The 18061-nt window shown below is 41.5% G+C and overlaps 1 protein-coding gene across 2 annotated transcripts in view; it reads right to left on the minus strand.

Moving 5' to 3' along the window:
• Positions 1-12266, minus strand: part of CDH20 (cadherin 20) — a 113568-nt gene extending 101302 nt beyond the window's left edge. Inside the window, exon 1 of one of the 2 annotated variants that reach the window (XM_057399416.1) lies at positions 11957-12266. The gene's annotated coding sequence lies outside the window, so the exon portion shown is untranslated. The remainder of the gene's footprint in view (positions 1-11956) is intronic. The other variant, XM_057399417.1, reaches the window with a different exon arrangement.
• Between the last annotated feature and the right edge of the window lie 5795 nt (positions 12267-18061).

The raw sequence follows: 18061 nt of genomic DNA on the forward strand, positions 1-18061 counted from the left end.
TGTGTGTTTATATCACTGGAGTTTGCATCATACCTAGCACCCACAGGCACCTCTAAAACTCAAATCATAACTACTAACATAAGTTTTACCTTAGCCTGGTGCTTGGGTCCCAGAAACCTAAACCCCATGTATTTCCTCAATCACCTAGATCCACTGTGTAGTCAAAAGCAACAAAATCCCTGTTGTATCCAGAGGTCTGGAGCCAAACTTATACACTGCACTTATCTAGACATATAACCCCATCAGACTGGGAACCTTTGGCATCGCCAATATGGTGTTTAACAGTGACAGAAGTTGTGCTAAGGCGGTGCCCTTCTCCCACCCCATCCCTTCCTATTTTTTCTCCCAGCATCACTTGGCTGTGCCTGCAGCTCTCATTGATTTGCACTGTACAAGTACATTGTACAAGTTTCAGATAAAGCAGAACCATTCTTTCCTACCCTTTTCCTTAAATGTTTAACATGTCACATCTGTGGTTTTCCTAGTTTTTCTGAGACAGGAATATTGAGGTTCTCATTGATGTTGACAATACTCCAACTGTGGCAGAGCAGAAGACAAGAGGATAAAATACTTGGAATGTTGCTTCTTTCTCCTTCCCCTCTTTTTTTACTTCCTGTAAACATTACTGGAGAAGATTGTACTGCAAAATCATAAATAAAGTATACTTGTCAGAAGCTATGGTCTCAAAATATTCTAACGGTTTGTTTGTTCTCTCCATAAATTGTTTATTGATCAATATGGCCAGAACTTTCAAACATATCCTTCTTTGCAGTTCATTGATATCTCCATTCTAAATATTTTTATCTAGTACTGAGCTTTCAAAAATCCCCACATTCTACCATTTATTTTTTTTTTTACGGCTGATTTTTCTAATGCTGAACTCATTCAGATTATGCAGCATTACATTACCCTGTGTTTCTTATTCTTATGGAGTTTACTAGTATTAAAGGAGAACTGTATGATTGTTACTAAAGTTACTATTGGCAGTAGGGTTACGCAGCAGGGGAATGCTTTTTGAGTGATCTCTATGCAGTAAAACAAATCAGGAAAGAAAAATCTCTGTATAAAACATTTCTCTAATTTGTATTCTGCTTCACTACAACGTGCAAATGTTCTTCAAGTAACAGACTGATGTTGTGGAATAGTACCCTGATGAGTAAATTATCATAGAAAGAAGTTCATCAAAGCAATGATTTCAGATGTGTGCTTGAATAGCCTGTGAACACAGAAGTGAAGATATCTATTTAGCCAGAGATATCACCAATCATTAACACAGAAACCAGACTTCGAACTCTCCTGGAGCTTTGCAATGCAGAGGGTCTTCCAATAAAACAATTATCCAATTATCCTGCATAAGGTGATATTTAAAATCAGAAGTTAAGTGGTTCAGTGCCCTCTTGATAGTTTGTAAAGAGGCTAAAGAATCACCAATGGACTTAAAAACCCTTTCAAATGCACGTAATGGTTGATAGATTGGATATTTACAGCTAGTAAGTAAAATATGTTATAACATCGGGCAATTGCTTCTTCAGTAAATAATGTGATAAGTTCCTGGAGAAAAGAAGGCAGCTTTTCTCAGAATGAAACCAGTTTTGATCCCCCAGCACTTTGAAACCAATTTGACAAGTAACTGTAGCTATATGGGGAATTTGGATTCTCAGTTGTCATTAAAAATAATAGGAAGTTAAGTGTCCAGATTCTACAGTAGCTTCAAAAATCTTAGCCATGAACCTCTGGGACAATCACTTTTTGCCTTCTGCAAAGGTATTAACACTGAAGCACTCGTATTTTAGAAAAGAAAGAGAACAAATTGCAAAAACCCTATTTCGAATGGTTATCTATAAGCATTTTCCTAATGTTGACACATGAAGAAGAAAACAAGTAGAAAACTCTGTAAGCTATTTTTTATGCTAGAATTATTGATGTTTCAACAAAATAAGGACCTCATAGTCAAAGGGTTGATTGGCAACGGAATTAAAGTGGCAACAGATTTTAATCAAAATGCATGCTTTGAGGCTAGGAATTTGTAGTAAAGAATAAATACCTACCTGCCACACATTGTTATATGTGTTTATTCTGCGTAAACACCTATACAACCCAGTAAGTGATTACAGAAGTAATGCAATGGACTGCCATCTCCCAAAGGTGTGAAATGAATGGGATGGAGACAGCAAATAATTAGTATGGAACAGTTAATAACTCTACTGAGTGTTGCTACTGTTAACCATGGTTCATTCACTGCCTCACTGATAGTCACCCTTTAGCATAGCAGTCATCGTAATACAAATGAATCTGAATGGGAGCTCCTTCCGCTGCCCCAGAACAGCATGACAGTAAGAGAGAGGGCACTTGAAGAGCTATATGGGGCAAACATTCAATAAAACAACAGATAGAGGCTGACAACTCACTGTTGAGCTGCTGTTTTTTTTCTTTTTCCTATATTTTTTAACATTATCTCCTCTATGCATTTGTATCTATCACTCAGTTCTTCAGTCCTCAGCTTACTATTGAGATTTACCATGCATACAAGTCAGCACAACTAGCCTACCAAAACCAGTGGATCCTCAACCACAGCATATTTAGCACAGCACCCTTAACAATGCCCCTGAACTTGTTCTAATGAGTATGAACCTTTCTGAAGTCTATACAACATAAGAAAGCTTTAGCCATGATTCAGTACAGCATTTTTATGTAATGGTTCCATTATGTATATAACCTTAATATCTATAAAACGTTGCTGACACCTTTCTCTTGGCATACTGATGAGCTGTAACCTGAAACTCCCCCACAAATATAGGAATCTGACTTCTTCACAAAACCCCTCCAATACTCCTGTACTCACCCTGGAGTCTTGTGGGATCCAGATGCTGTTATTCCAATCTCTATTTGTTACCACAAACTGCTCCGCTTTCTGCCATTCTCATTCGCAAGCCTGTGGAAGAATTATTTGTCTTCTTTTTGTATTAGTCCCTCTCTAAGCCAGAGCCAAATTCTATACCTGCCACTGATCAGATCTGTCCTTTTTTTGTCTCTGTTATTTTATGAAGGCATTTGTCATTTCTTTCTCTCTGCTTCACGATACAAATCCTCTGTTTTCTTGCCCTCCTGCAGCTTCTTCCTCTGTTCAGTCTCCACAAGGTTTTGTTGCTATTATCATCATTTTCTCTCAGCATGCTCTCTGTCCTCTTGAAGGCTGGTTTGACAGATCCTCTCTTGTCATCTGCTTGAAGGCTGATTTCAGCTCTTCCTTACAGCACCGTCACTATGCACCTCCTCCATTACAAGTGCTTAGTGTAGAGCTTGTTCTACCAAGGCAATATGTGCTTTTTATGGCCCTTCCTCCCGAGAAGGGTCACAGGGATGTTAGGTGTGCAGGGCTGTGGGACACAGACACTACTCTGATAATGTCAGTAGTTGACTGCTGCCTTTCCAATAGGCCTGCTAGTTCTTCTCCTTGTCATTATCAAGGATGTGCAGTAGTCATTTGACAGGACCTCCCCTGGATGTCCAACGGAATGCCCAGAAAAAAAGAATGTGTAAGCTTGCTATCAGAATAAATTTACTAACCTGTGCTCAGTCCCCCTTGCCTTGGAGATGCTCATGAGGAGCAAACACTCCTAATTGTTTGCATGGTGCCTGCCCATCTCCATATCACCTTCTGAAGGAGACACAAGACTACAGCAAATCCATATGGGAAGCACAAACCAAACAGGCAAGTGCCGTGGTTCCTTTCATGAGATACAGTAGCTGGCTGATGCATGGAACCCTCCTCTGACACTGAAAGAAACTGAGTGTCCAACTAAAATGGACCACTGATGCATCTTTTCCCAAATTCCTCTTTCAAGGGAGGCATTCATCTGCCATTCACACATCCTTCATAAGGCATGATGATTTCTTTCTTATTTCTTCACTCTGTTTCTTAAAAACGTATTTTTGCTCTGATGCCTTAAGATATTATACCTGCAGGTCAAGCAATACATAATACACACTTGGATGGCTAATGCTGTCCAGATTATGCATGAATTGGAGGATGCTTGGGGCAAAACTCTAATTTTTTTTTTTTTTTTTTTTTCCCCAGGGAATTGCTTCTTTTCATTTAGGAACCTTCCCTTTCTAGAAATGAGTCACCTAATTCTCAGTGAGAGTCAGCAGAGCTTCACCTGTTAAAGCTCTCCTAGTCAAACATATCTTAAAATTAAAAAGTAGACTAATTTCAGCAGTAGGCTAAGCACACAGAAGGTACTCTATATATAATAATCTAGTGAGGTACTTATACTATTCTTAAGGGATTTGCCAACTAGGGAACTGCTACTGGTATTTTAATTTATGTTACAGCATGATTGCAATTCTAAATTAAACTCATATAAGCAAGGCAATTTATAGTTAAACCTTTCACTCAACCCTGAACTTGCTTTGCCGTAAGCAAGTTATATATTGCAAGGGCTCTTAACTGTCTTACAATAACTGGGCATGTAGAAAGGTTAAGTACTGTATTGTGTTTGCATGGCAAGGTTTTGGGAGCAGGGGGGCTACAGCGGTGGCTTCTGTGAAAAGCGACTGGAAGCTTCGCCGTATTTGTTAGAGCCAATGCCAACCTGCTCAAAGACGGACGCACTACCGGCTGAGGACAAGTCCATCAGCAATGGTGGTAGCACCACGGGGTTAACATACTTAAGAAGAAGGGGGGTGGAAACCTGGAGAACTGCAGCCAGAGAGAGGAGTGAGGGTATGTGAGAGAAACTGCTCTGCAGACACCAAGGTCAATGAAGGAAGGGAGGAGGTGCTCCAGGCACCAGAGGAGAGATTCCTCTGCAGCTCATGGTGTAGACCATGGTGCGGCCGGCTCTTCCCTGAAGCCCATGAAGGTCCACAGTGGAGCAGATACCCACTTGCAGCCAATGCAGGACCCACGCTGGAGCAGGAGGATGCCCAAAGGATGCTGTGACCCTGTGGGAAACGTGTGCTAAAAGCAGGTTCTTGGCATGACCTGTGGCCCTATGGCAAGAGGAGCCCACGCTGGAGCGTTTGCTGGCAGGACTTGTGACCCTGAGGGGGACTCACGCTGGAGGGGCCTGTTCCTGGACTGCACCTCTGGAAGGGACCCACACTGCAGCAGTCTGTTCCTGAAGGACTGCTTCCATGGAAAGGACCCACACTGGAGCAGTTCATGATGAACTGCAGTCAATGTGTCGTGTTGAACAAGTTTGTGGAGGACTGTGTCCCATGGGAAGGATCCCATGCTGGAGCAGGGAAAGAGTGTGAGGAGTTCTCCCCCTGAGGTGGAAGGAGCAGCAGAGACAAAGTGTGATGAACTGAACACAACCCCCATTCCCCATCCCCCTGCACCTCTTGGGAGGAGGAGACAGAGAAAATTGGGAGAGAAGTTAAACCCGAGGAGAAGGGAAGGGTGGAGGTAAGGCGTTTTAACATTTGATCTTATTTCTCATTATCCTACACTGATCTGATTGATAATAAATTCACTTCCTCCAAGTTGAGTCTGTTTTGCCTATGACAATATCTGGCGAGTGATCTCTCCTTGCCCTCATCTGGACTCATGAGCCTTTTGCTGCATTTTCTCTCCCTTACCCAGCTGAGGAGGGGAGAGACAGAGTGGCTTTAGTGAGTACCTGGCATCCAGCCAGGGTCAACCCACCATAATTACATAGACTCATTTTTTACCTTTGATTTTCTTCTGTAGCAGGCTAAAAAGAATCATGTAGAAGAATTCAGCCCTGAATTCAACTGGAAACCTGCTAGCACCTCTTGGGCTACCTTGTCACGTGCTGCACAGTTCCTCAAGGCAAACCTTACTCATGCTGGTGAGTGCTTGCTTTGTTGGCTACCTACACAGAAGTATGAAGGGCATCAGTCCTTCTGAACACAGTGAAATAATTTACAGAAACGCCCTACTGAAAAACCACATCAAGTGTTCTCCCCAAAGGCCCCACAGCAGCCCTAACCAGCTCTGTTCCTTCCCTCTTTGGTGAGGACATGGGAATGGGCCCTCAAGAGCACCTCAATTCTGTAACTGTTAGAAAAAAACAGGATATGATGCAAATGGCAAAAAGGAGAAAATCAAATGAGAAATTCCTAAGGCAGTCCTGTAAGCTGTAAACCTTGCTGTTTCACTCATTCCAGCTTAAGCTTGGATTGTTTATGGTTTGGGGTATCAACCCTTGCATGCTCAGGCTTTTGAAAAGCTATTTCAAAAACAACAGAGACAAACATTTTAAACATACAGAATGCATTTGACAGCGTACCTTCACCCTGAGTATCTGAAATTCCCTTCATATTTTTCTTAGCATATGAACTAATGCTTTTCAAAGGAAAACAAGAAGTTTAAAAATCGGAATCTCCTGTGACTACATGAAATGCTCCTTTCATCCATTCATTTTTTAAATGAGGATGAAAGTCAACTTCTTCACAACAGTTACAGTTTCCCAAGTCTGAAAACACTTTCAAAGGTGGTGGTCTATCTTTTGGAGTACCATCATGACATACTTGGTAGTGTTGTAGCTGGTGAATTTGAAGTGTTTAACTTTCAGATTAAAATGTATATAGCTATGTTAAAATTTCCTGTGAAAAAAGTAGATTTTATACATGCGTTACAGTCAGTTTTCACAGTTCTACCTTCTTTTTTTTTTTTTTTTCTCTTCTCTTACCCAAGGCATTCTGATTACAGAGCTACAAAGTAATCTATTGGAAACTGGGTTTTAAAGTGGCCTATTAGACACAAAAAGCATATGGAATTAGGAAACATTTAGTTCTCTTCCCCTTCTTCTTATATTGCCAAATACATTTAAATCAAACTTGCTTTAAAAACAAATATTCCCAGGGTAAGGATTTTCGTATCAACTTCTAGTTAACTTGCTTCTGCTGAATTAGAAACTGCTGGCAATTTTTTCCCACTGAAATGTAAATGATGACATATTGCTAACTAGCAGCATTACACCACTAAAATACTAAGATGCATCTTGCTTGCCTCAAACTTCCCTTTCCTTAAGTGCAATGCCTTAGAGGCTGCAGTGTTTAAACGGTACAAAGTACTCTACTAGCACCAGCCTGAATCTTTATTTAGGAGAACAAGCTTCACATTCTTCTCTGCTAACACAGTATATGGGCATGTTCAGCTCCTCCATAAAACACACTCATGCACTATTACTGTCTAAACCAAGGTACAGTACTGACATGACAGATTCATGTTCCCAGCTGTGACATAAGGGCCCTTTGACAATACCACAGTGAAATCCCTATTAGAAAAACATGTGCCGGGCAGTTCATCCGATGCAGTTAAATGCTATAAAAGATTTTCCAGGTGTTAATGAGTTACATGAGTAGAATGAAAATGAGATGGATTTGTGCGCTTGGAAATTCTCAAGAAGCAGGGCTCAGGCTCTCAGAGAGATGGACAAACAGCGCTTTATAAACATCACTGGCCATACTTTGCACCTGACCACGCGAGGTGATGAGCGACCCTGACTATTCACTGGGAAACTGTTCACTGAGGATCGTTTGCATGGGAAAAGACAGACTTTCATGTCTTCCTGCATTTTACTGCATCCTTTTTACTTTGCTCTATTTGTGAAAAAACACCAGCTATTTTCCCCTTTTTAAGCTTTATTTATTATTTTTACTAAAGTGAAGGAAAACTTTATGCCTGTTATTTAATTTTTTGTTCCTAGTTTTATGAGGGATTTAGCTTGATCCAGTACAGATAAGAAACTGTCATTTAGCCCTCATTAGAGTATCACTACTTAGAGTGTATGCTTTTGATGGACAAAAATACAGTCTTTCACAGACTTTGAAAGAGCTGTGGTTGAAATTTTTCAAGGCAATGTTGGATCTTCAGATTTATTCCCTTAAACTACATATAAAATCACATGTATGGGCTGCCCAGAAAATTCCAACCACTGATATTTTAGAGTAGGTGCACACATTACCTCGCACATTAGGTATCTACAACATAATTGTTCATTCATATCATCTGTTGACCAGATAAAAGATTGTTTAATTTCTTTATCATGTGTGAATTTTATGGTTATCGTCCTTGAGAAGCTAAGTTTTGTTTTATCTACATATGACAGGTACAGCGTGGAGAGGCCGTAATGCAGATTTGTCCATGCTGTTGTGACCACGACCACAGTTCTAATCCCAGCATAGAACTATATTTAGGAAAAAAAGATAATTCTGCCGCCATACTAATTCCAGACTGATTTTCCTTAAAAGAAAAGGTCCAAGTAATATGAGAATGAATTAAGAGTCTTCTCTCAGAAATTAATCTAGAACCATCTATTTTATTTCCCACAATGACAAGGTAGTATTATTTTATCTTTTATTTCCAATCTAATATCCCAAGTCTTCTTCCTACTCTTCCCCCATTCCAGAGTTACTTAAATTAACTTTGAGAACTAAATTTTCTTAAATGAGTAAGAAGACTAGGTGGAGAAAATGAGCAAAACAGTCTAAGAGCACGTTGACACAGAGTCTTGAAATTAATATCTGAAAGGTTAAAATTCCTCTGGCTTAGCAGGTGTTCTGTGAAAATGCTGCATTCATACAATATAGTATCTGACCATTTAACCATATGTCAAACAATCTCTGCTATGACAACCAGATGTAGACATTGCCGTGGAATGAAATTATCATTTTATTAATTACCCTTTAATTAGTTGATACAGAAGAGAACATGCAGTAATTTAGTCATAATTGGCCTGACTGAGAATACTTACAGGGACGGGAATCTGTTTGTGAGACTACTTGTTATGAATAACAATTAAGTCTGTGACAGCACAATTTTATTATGAAAATGTACTGTGCATTTCAAACGACTTTTAGGTGTAAGATAGTACTCAGGATTTAACTACAAATTGACATCAAATGTTTTCCTTGAATAAAAGTGTAGAAACTTCTATGTATTTTGCAAAACATGTTAGAACAATGCAAGACCTCTTCCCAGAGTTACTGTGAAGACCTCTTCCCAGAGTTACTGTGATGGCCAAAGCGTGTTTCCAATGCATTTTAGTATAGAAATGAAAAGCCACTTAGTTAATTTGGTATTTGAAAATGGAGGAAAAAACACTTCAGATTTCTCTCAAAATCTTGCTACTGGTCTTCAAATTAATCTAGAGCTTAACATGGTGTTTGTAGTATTTGTAGACTATGCAGATTTTTAGAAACATTCTCTTTGTCAGAACATCACAAACAGGAACTTGAGCAGTGTTCTTACATGATCACTTGATCACTTTTGGGTTTCTGTAAAAAGTCTAGAACATTCTCAGGTTTCTTGGTCTAGATAGGTGCAAATAAAGTTAACAACATCCCTCTCGAGACTGTACTGGTAAGGAAAATGCCTTGAAGACGTCCTTTCAGTACAGCTTGCAATTAAATCAGGAATACTGTTTGTACTCAGAATACTGAGTATCACTGTGGTAAGACAGAGCACATTCAACAGCCTAATAAAAATGCTTGTAAAATGTATCATAACACTGGCCCTTACATAGCCAGTTGTTAAGAGGGTTTTTTTGCCGTCCCTTTGGACAAACCTCTGGATTCACCATTCCATCCCAGCTCTTCTACACCCCATGATCTGAGCAAAGACTGCAGTGTTTTATATTAGTTCTACACTGTTAGATAGACAGTATACCTCATGTTTTCTTTACTTGTCTTTCCACAAAAATCTCACAAACTGGAGGTCAAAACCTTCAACAAATGCAGCTTCAATGAAATACAACAAATTGCTTTGCTTTACAGAGTTGAATGAAAGCTCTTTTCCTTTTTTTCCCCTCTGTAATGGGCAGCTCCTAGCTTTCTGCATGTGCAGTGACAGAAAATTATGCATAACTGAATTATTTTCTAAATCTTGCCCAATTCCAGCACATGTATTTGTTTATTTATTTATGATGGATGGGAAGGCTACATGGATGTCTCCAAGCCAGATGAATCTTTCATATAACTACTCTAAAGTCACGGAAGTAATATGAAGGATGAGTCTCTCTTTTGTAATTAGACTTTGAGTAATGCTTTTATTTTGCTCAAATGACTATTGAGACTTTGTAACATTTCTTTGTTTTAAACATAAAATCCTTCCACCCTGTCTAGTAAATTAATCCACTATTATGCTTCTTCATCACAAATGCATATATATGGAAAAACATGTTCTATAGAAAAGAAAAGCATCTTTTGCCTATGGTGCCATCTTCCAGTTAATATCAGTAAGTCATATTCTATTGCTTGTAAGCACATCTTGCTTGACAACTTATAACCACCTCCAGTACAAATATACACAGGTTGTATTTTCCTGCTGTGTCACAGGGAATAGCTAGCACAGTGTAACAAGAGATCATTTCATTAGGTTACCATGAAAGAGTCACTGCTGCAAGGAACTTGAGCTGAACAGGGACACAATCACAGTGTTAAAAACTCAAACCAGTTTACCATTAAAACCTTGTGTGACTGTTTGAAAAATGTCTTAGAGCTGCGCAAAAGCTGGCACCATTAGCTTTCATCCCTGCTGAGCTGGCAATAAAGTGTACACATAAGTAAAATGCATTAATTGGTATTAGTCAATCTAGTTAAGATGTTCATTTTCCAGGCATCTTCAGAGTTCATTTCCATAAAATAGGATTTCTTTAAGTCTCAAAATTTGATTTTGTCCGGCCTGAAATGATGCTGACACAGTGGCAGCAAAAGCACAATTACGCCCCAGCTTTACAAAGGTGTTCTCTGTCTAGATAGACTGGGACCCACGTGGTCCCACTCATACACGCACGAAAAGAGACATCCTGCAGAAGAGGGAAAAGTGATACGTTTTCCTGTCATTTTCCTGTCACTATTTTTCCTCCCTTTTCCCGTATTTTTCCTACTGTGCACCACTGATTACTGCACTTTAAGATCAGAATGAACAATTAACTGCCTAATTATTCCAGTCACACCAAGCCACAATGAAATCTTTATTCAGTGTTTACAGCAATCTTTGGCAGAGACTGTCTTGCTGTTTTTAAACCAAGAAGAACTGCTCCCTTTGGCTCCCTTCAGCATCAGCTGCCTGGGTTTCAGAGCTGGATGCCAATAATCAGCCTCCTTTTTCTCTTCCAAAGTGGCTATTTTTTTTTTTTTTAAGGGTGAAAAGACCTATTCTCATCAACTCCCCATGTATTCTGCCTGATTTATGTCCCAGCCTCTGGGTCTCTTCCTTCCGTATCTTTTGCCATTTGTGCCCCAACATCGGATCCCCTCCACGCAGCACCCGCCGAGCCCCGGAGTTCCCGGACGCCCCCCCCCGCCCCCCGGAGATGGGTACGGGGTGCTATTTCTCGGAAACCCCGGCTAAGCAAGGGACGACAGGCGAGGGAGCGGGAGCGGGGAATAGTTTCCAGCTCCTGCTGTGCAGCACCCCACCTCCATCCCATTTTTCTATCGGTTTTCCGCTTTCTGCAGAAAGCCCCCGCCGCGGCTCCCTGCGCTCTCCGCCCCGGGAAAGTTGGACTGCGCCGCTCCGGGCCACAGGCAACTCTTTCTGCCTCCCCTCCGTGTCCCTGACCTGCTCCCGGGACGCGACGGCGAGCTGCGCTGCCGGGACGCCCCTCGCCCTGCCCTGCCCGGCGCGGTTGTGCACCTGGGGAAAGTGGGGCGGGGGGAAGATTGTCTCAGGCAAACTCTAGAGCGGTCCAGAGTGGGCTTGCGTCGCTGGGCAGCTGCCGGGGGGGGGGGGGGGGGGGGGGGGGGGGGCAGAAGAAGAAGAAGGAGAAAAGAAAAGGAACACATAATAATAGAATAATAATTTAAAAAAGGTAAAAGGAGAAGCAGAAATTGAGGGCGCGGAAAAGGGAAAGGGAAGAAAGAAAAAATAAATAAAGACAAGATAAAATTTAAAAGCGGGGAGGCGGGGGGGGGGAGGGAAGGAAGGACGGGAAAAGGTAAAAAGAAGCAGAAGTCTCCGAAAGAGAGGACGGGTTACCTTGCAGGGCGGAGGAGCTCCCGGCTGCCTTGCTGGAGATGGGACTTCCCTTCTCCGGCGGGTGCGCCGCTCACATCACCGCGCCCCGCTCGGTCCGCAGGGGCCGCGCTGGGCGCCTTCGCAGCGCTGCCTCTCGCTCCTGGTTCTGGATGTGGGGGGAGCCGGGGGGCAGCGGGAGAGAGGGAGGGGGGCTGCGCGGAGGGCGGAGAAGGAGGAGAAAAAGAAAGAGGAGAAGGAGGAGGAGGCGGGAGCCCCGCGGCCGCCCTGCTCCTAGGAGCTGCCCCCGCTGGAAGTGGCGGCCGCTGCCCCTGGCTCCGCTGCCCGCTAATATCGCGGCGAGTCTAACGCTACCGCGGGGACCTGCGGGAGGCGATTGGTGCCTAGGAGCTGCGCCCTCCTCCGCTCCCCACCTCCCCCCCCCCCCCCCCCCCCCTTTCCCAGGGACCCCCCCAGCTGCCGCCCGCGGGCCCCACGCAGCTCCGGGCGGTGGGAAAAGCAGCCCCCCGTGTCTCCCCTCTGCGGGGCTCCTTATATCTTGGGAGGATTTCAGAACGCCCCGCACGGGCCGTGAGAAAACTGGCTCCTGAGGTAGACCTAAGGTAGTGCTGGGGAGGCGAACCCTCTCTTTATTTAGCAAAACGGGTACAGAGGTGAAAGCTGAATGTCTTTAGAAGGCTCGGTTTTAGTTGATAAACATCCTGAGACTAATGTCAGAGCTACTTTTATGAGGGTAAACAGTACAGTTTCCTGGAGGGTTTGTGTAAGACTTTGGAAAAACAACCAAATAATAAAGGGGTTTTACATCCACTTTTAAAGATCATTTTAGTGTTCATAAAAGCTGCCAGACTTGCTGAAATACTCCCTACCCACACAACGACAGCAGCAGAGGCAGAAGCAGGACAAGGCATCCTCTCTGCCTACTAATTTGCCTGAATCCTGACCTGAAGTAACTAGGAGGGAAGATATTTCTCACACCATCCCTGTGCCAACTTCCATTTTTCTGCCCAGTGTGGGAAGGCAGCAAACTTGCACCAACTTTCATGACATGTCTGTGTAACAGCTATAGGGAAACTTGTCCACTTGGGTATGAGAATGTTATTACCTCTGTAACAGCTCCCTGTAGTAATCACTTCTTTTCGCTGTCAGTGTAGAGCCCATTCCCCATCTCAGTTAAACTGGCAAACCTGAAACAACTTCACTGAGCGTGGAACAGAGCTGTGCTCCACCAGTCTGCGTCCAAGTCAGTGAATGGCAGTAGGAGACTTTAAATCTCATTATCAATTCCTTGGGATTCTGCCAGTCCCTCAACAATTAGATCTTGAGATGAAGATTCAGATTATACAGTCAAGTTTTGTTTTTTTTTTTCTCTCTCCAGATTTACTCTAATGATTATTTACAGAAATAAGGTCACACTGGCTAGTTTTGTGGCCCCACATTTTTCATAGTGATCATAACATAGTCATTTCAGCATTACAATAGAAAAAGGGCAGTCAAACCTCTGGAGAGAAGTTGTTGGAAGCTTGTATGCTGGCAAAGTGCCCAAAACAAATGATGAATTACAGCTATGATAAATGAATACTTTGATGTGTTGGGAAGCAATAGGTTGTTCTCCCAGTTTCTCTGTTGCATGTTCATCTTTGGGCTCCTCAGGCTTATTGAACATTCTTAATGCAAGCCCGAGGAGGCAGAAATGGCTCTTGTCAGACATCGCTGGTCAGTGACAGAGACTTGGTGCATTTTTGATAATGGTAAGCAAAACCGCTCCTCAGTACCACTTCCCCAGTATTTGAACAGAATAGTTGCAGTAACACCCCAGAAAGTTATCAGTACACAGTTACTGCTGGCAGCCTGACTAAAAGAACAACTACCTTTTGCTAGAATTGAGCTGGTTACTGAATCAATGTGTCATTTTTTTCTAGACTAGGATTTTATTCATTATACTTGCTTCTTGCAGTGCGTGCACACATCTCTATTTCTCTGCTTCAACGCAGCATACTCAGAATATACCTGATTATAATTTAAAAGGCTAAACAGATGCCACTTGAAAAGTTTGCATCTCAATTCAAGTGTTGCCTTTGAGCTTGTTGGTGTTTTTTTTTTAACCCAAGCTGGACTGCAGTAAGAAGAAAAAAAAATAAAAATTAAATGGAATAGAACAGCTTTAATAGAATGGCAACAGCTGTGGATGCTCTTTGATTACTGCGTGAACCACAGCACTATGAAAATAAAATTTATATATTGTCTAGTGTTTAAGATTGTAATTTAGAATTAATACATAGTGCATAGTGCAGCATTCATGACACAGAAAACACAGGAGAATTCTATAATATAGAGTGAGCCCTGGACCCCCCACATTTAATACATGAACTCCTCAAGTTTCACATACAGCTGAATGGGTTATCCAAACATTTACTAATGCAAATGTGGCTGCATACGCTAATTTCTGCCCTGTGTTGCCTTCCTTCACAGGGACAGATTTCAGTAATGTGCCTATGACTTACTTTTTTCAGACCTGTTATGTGATACACAGTAAAATAGGAGGAATTTACATTTCACTGCCTCATATTCCCACCCCTCTTCTCCTCCCCAGTACAGGGCTGAATCACAGAATGGTTTGGGTTGGAAGGGACCTTTAATATCATCTAGTTCCAACCCCCCGCTACAGGCAGGGACACTTTCCACTAGACCAGGCTGCTCAAAGCCCTGTCCAGCCTGGCCTTGCACTCTTCTGTGCCCCTGACACCAGAGTTGAGAGCATATTGCAAAGAATATGCCCATCAACTCATCTGTCTCAACATTACATGGTTTCAAACACAAGGTTTTTTCAGGAAATACGAGAGAAGGTTTCAAGCATTCATTTGCAGAATGCACATATTATGTACAGAACAGGTTGGTGAAGTTATAACTCACCTCCTTCCTCAAAAGCAAACAATAAAATTACAATTTTAAATTCAAGAAACTGTCCTCTCGAACCTTACACAAACCATAAAAATCAGTTCTTGAATATAGAGCATTTCCCTAAGCAGTTGCTATTAAATGTCCTTATATGAAAGAACTAAATCCTTTCTCTCCAATACTTGATGTTCTCCCTGCCACCATACTATACATAATGCTAAAACCATGCAAAACAGAGTAAAAAATACTAAAGAATGCAGTACAGTGAGTAGTTTTAAAATTTAGAGGGTTTCTGCAAGATGAAAGAAACATTTTGCTATCGCTCTTTGAACAAGAGAATTTTGTATGCTGCAAGCTATTTACATTGTTCTCCTACAAGGAAGACTGGGAAGAAGCAGCATTATATATGGATATTGCTTATGTGTTCATACCATTTTCTGTCCTACAGGACTGAAATAAAGAATGAGTTGCAGGTTACCTAAATGACAAAGGTGAAAGAACAAGAGAGGAGAAGGCTGAAAAACAACTATTTTCCACTTTTTGTGTTGTCATTTTATGTCATACAGCAGCTTTTATGTTTCTGTCTTATACAGCTGCCTCACTTTATCCAGCTCTGTTCATGACTCTTCAGACAATAAAAGAAGGGTTTTTTTTACAGATCTGTGCTGTGCTGTGGTATCACTTTACAGGTGACTAACATGAAACACTCATTCTTTATAACTGCTGGAATTGAATATTTGCTCCAGGAAATGTTGGAGGAATAGATGCGATGTAGATTTTGTAGCACCTTCATGGCTTTTAAAATATTGGGTGCTCATTTAACCATTGATTTGCTTTTGCAGTTAATCATGATGCAAACTGTATTGGTTTTTATTGTGCAATAAATCACGGCTTTTCAAAATACAACAATTTTCAAGAGCACTACAGAGTCTACTTGAGAAAAGGAAAAGGTAAATATTAACTAAAAAGAATTCCGTATCCCCAAAAATAAGGTGACGCTGTCTCCCAAAATCAATATGTTTCCAAAGCCATAAAGCAAAACTGCACATTGCTGAAGAAGTGACATATAAAGACAATACATATATAACAAGAATGATGAAAGGAATAAGTATGGTCAAAAAATCACATCTACCTTTGTAAAATGCTATTAAAGTAGTAATAGGAATAGCTTTCAAGTTGTCGTGTCCACAGGCAAGAATACCAGCTCTACTTTTATCCAAGAAAGCCCAAAATGTCACATGCCACAATGGTGAGAATCCCAGACTCTGCAGAATCTGTTTAAAAAGAGTGCATGCACATGAAATCTAGTGGAGAACTTGAAATGACAGCAGCACGGCAGAAAAAACCACACATCTATATGTATGCACCTGTTCTGTGACATGTATACGGATATACCTTGGAATGTGTCATTCAACAAGCCCCAAGACACCATCTTCTCAGGCACATGCATTTCCTTTTGCCTCTACTCACCCTTTCTTCCAAGTAAGTGGTGATGAGACCCTGGGCCTTGCTCAGGATTAGGGCCCGGGTTTTTATCCTATTCAAGAGATTGCCTGAGCTTACCACTGTCAGGCAAACTTTGTAAAGGTCTCCTCCCTCAGAACTGTGCATCTTTGCTCTGCTTTTTCTGGTTTGCCTTACTCAGTCACTTAGTACAGTGACTTACCTTCTATACTGCTTACGTAGGGCAGGGGAAGGCTTTCTTCTTGGTCACCTTTTAGAAGAAGGTTAAAGCAAACCTGATTCAAACATATATTCAACCTACTGGTCATTTGGCATCGCAGTCTTGTTTTTGACTATCTCCTGCACTTTAAAGAAAAGCCTTTGTCTCTTGAACCTCTTCTTAAACTTCATGCTCAGTTTAGCATTTTAGTCTTATTTATTCCATTGTTTCTTCAAGGGGATGTAGGATTCAGCATCTTCTTTCTCAATGGCTGTCCTTAGGGAAGACACCAAATTGAACATGGATTTCTATTTCTGTCAAAAAGATCATCACCACGGTCTACTCCATCAGTGTCTTTAGGAAAGTAATTTGTGGTCTGGAGTCACTGAGGAAAATACTGCCTTTTCTACTTCTGACAGGTGCATTAGCTTTTCCTTCACGCTAAGGCTCTAAAACTCCACAGCAGTGCCAGGGAATCCCGAGGGTAGGAGTCAACTTTAAAGCTTTGGATTTCATTAGTTTAGTTTGAAACCTGGTTTGGTTTCAAGACAGGCAAAAAAGTCCAGAGTGCTACCCACATCTAAAAATTTACCCCAGGCAGAGGGCACCGTGAGGCTTGCATAGCTGAAAGTGTCAGAGGGAGCTGCCAAGGAATTGTCATGGCACGCTGGCCTTGTCAGGGTCTCTTCCTGGCACCACTGTTTCAGTGTGCTTACTTTTATCACACAGTATGCGAAACTTTCAAAAGCAAAATATACAGCTATATTATTACAATTTTACTTACTTTTTTCTCCAACATGTCTTACGGAATACTGATAAGCAGACCTTCTGCTCTTCCAGCCATTTAGTAAAACAATTCTGAATATCTTTAATTGCACCAGTTTGACAAAAGGAGTGAATTGTTTGCTGTGGTATCTCTACCACAGGGTATGATATGTGTACTATGGACAAACCACAAGTAGTTTGCTGGTTGCTATACAGGCAATTGTTAAATTGCTAGCTACATGCTTGTCTGGGGTGAGGGAACTGTAGTGATAAAGGATTGCCTTTTCTGCATGCATAACAACAGGCGCTAATGGAAAGGAATAAGATAAAGAAGGAAAACCCTCCAGATCTTCCTATATGAATATTAAAAAGAGCTGGCTTCTATTGTCAGAACTTAAATCGGTGACGTCTGTGCTGGAGCTGCTTTTCCTGATGGTACTGAATGTCACAATACAAAATGCAGCATAACTCTGCCCAGCACTGTTTGTGCTCCCTTTATGGGAACTGGGCAGTGATTTCTCTTTGAATAGAATCATAGAATGGTAGAATGGTTTGGATACATAATTTACAGCTTGCTACAGTGATTCTGCAAAGTCAATACTTATCCTTAGCACAAAGCAGAGAATGAAGGGCATTATGGAGAAAGAGAGACAGATACTACAGTGACAAAGAAAGATGAATTCTGTTGCGCAAACACATTACAGGTTCCTTTCATAGGAATAAAATGACTTTTTTCCTTCAAACACAAAGTATTTTTCAAAATACATGTAATATGGTTGTAT

Source organism: Pezoporus wallicus, unplaced genomic scaffold, assembly GCF_028554395.1.
Source record: "Pezoporus wallicus isolate ANWC-B61680 ecotype Strahan unplaced genomic scaffold, APGP_CSIRO_Pwel_v1 contig_818, whole genome shotgun sequence".
Lineage (NCBI taxonomy): Eukaryota > Metazoa > Chordata > Aves > Psittaciformes > Psittacidae > Pezoporus > Pezoporus wallicus.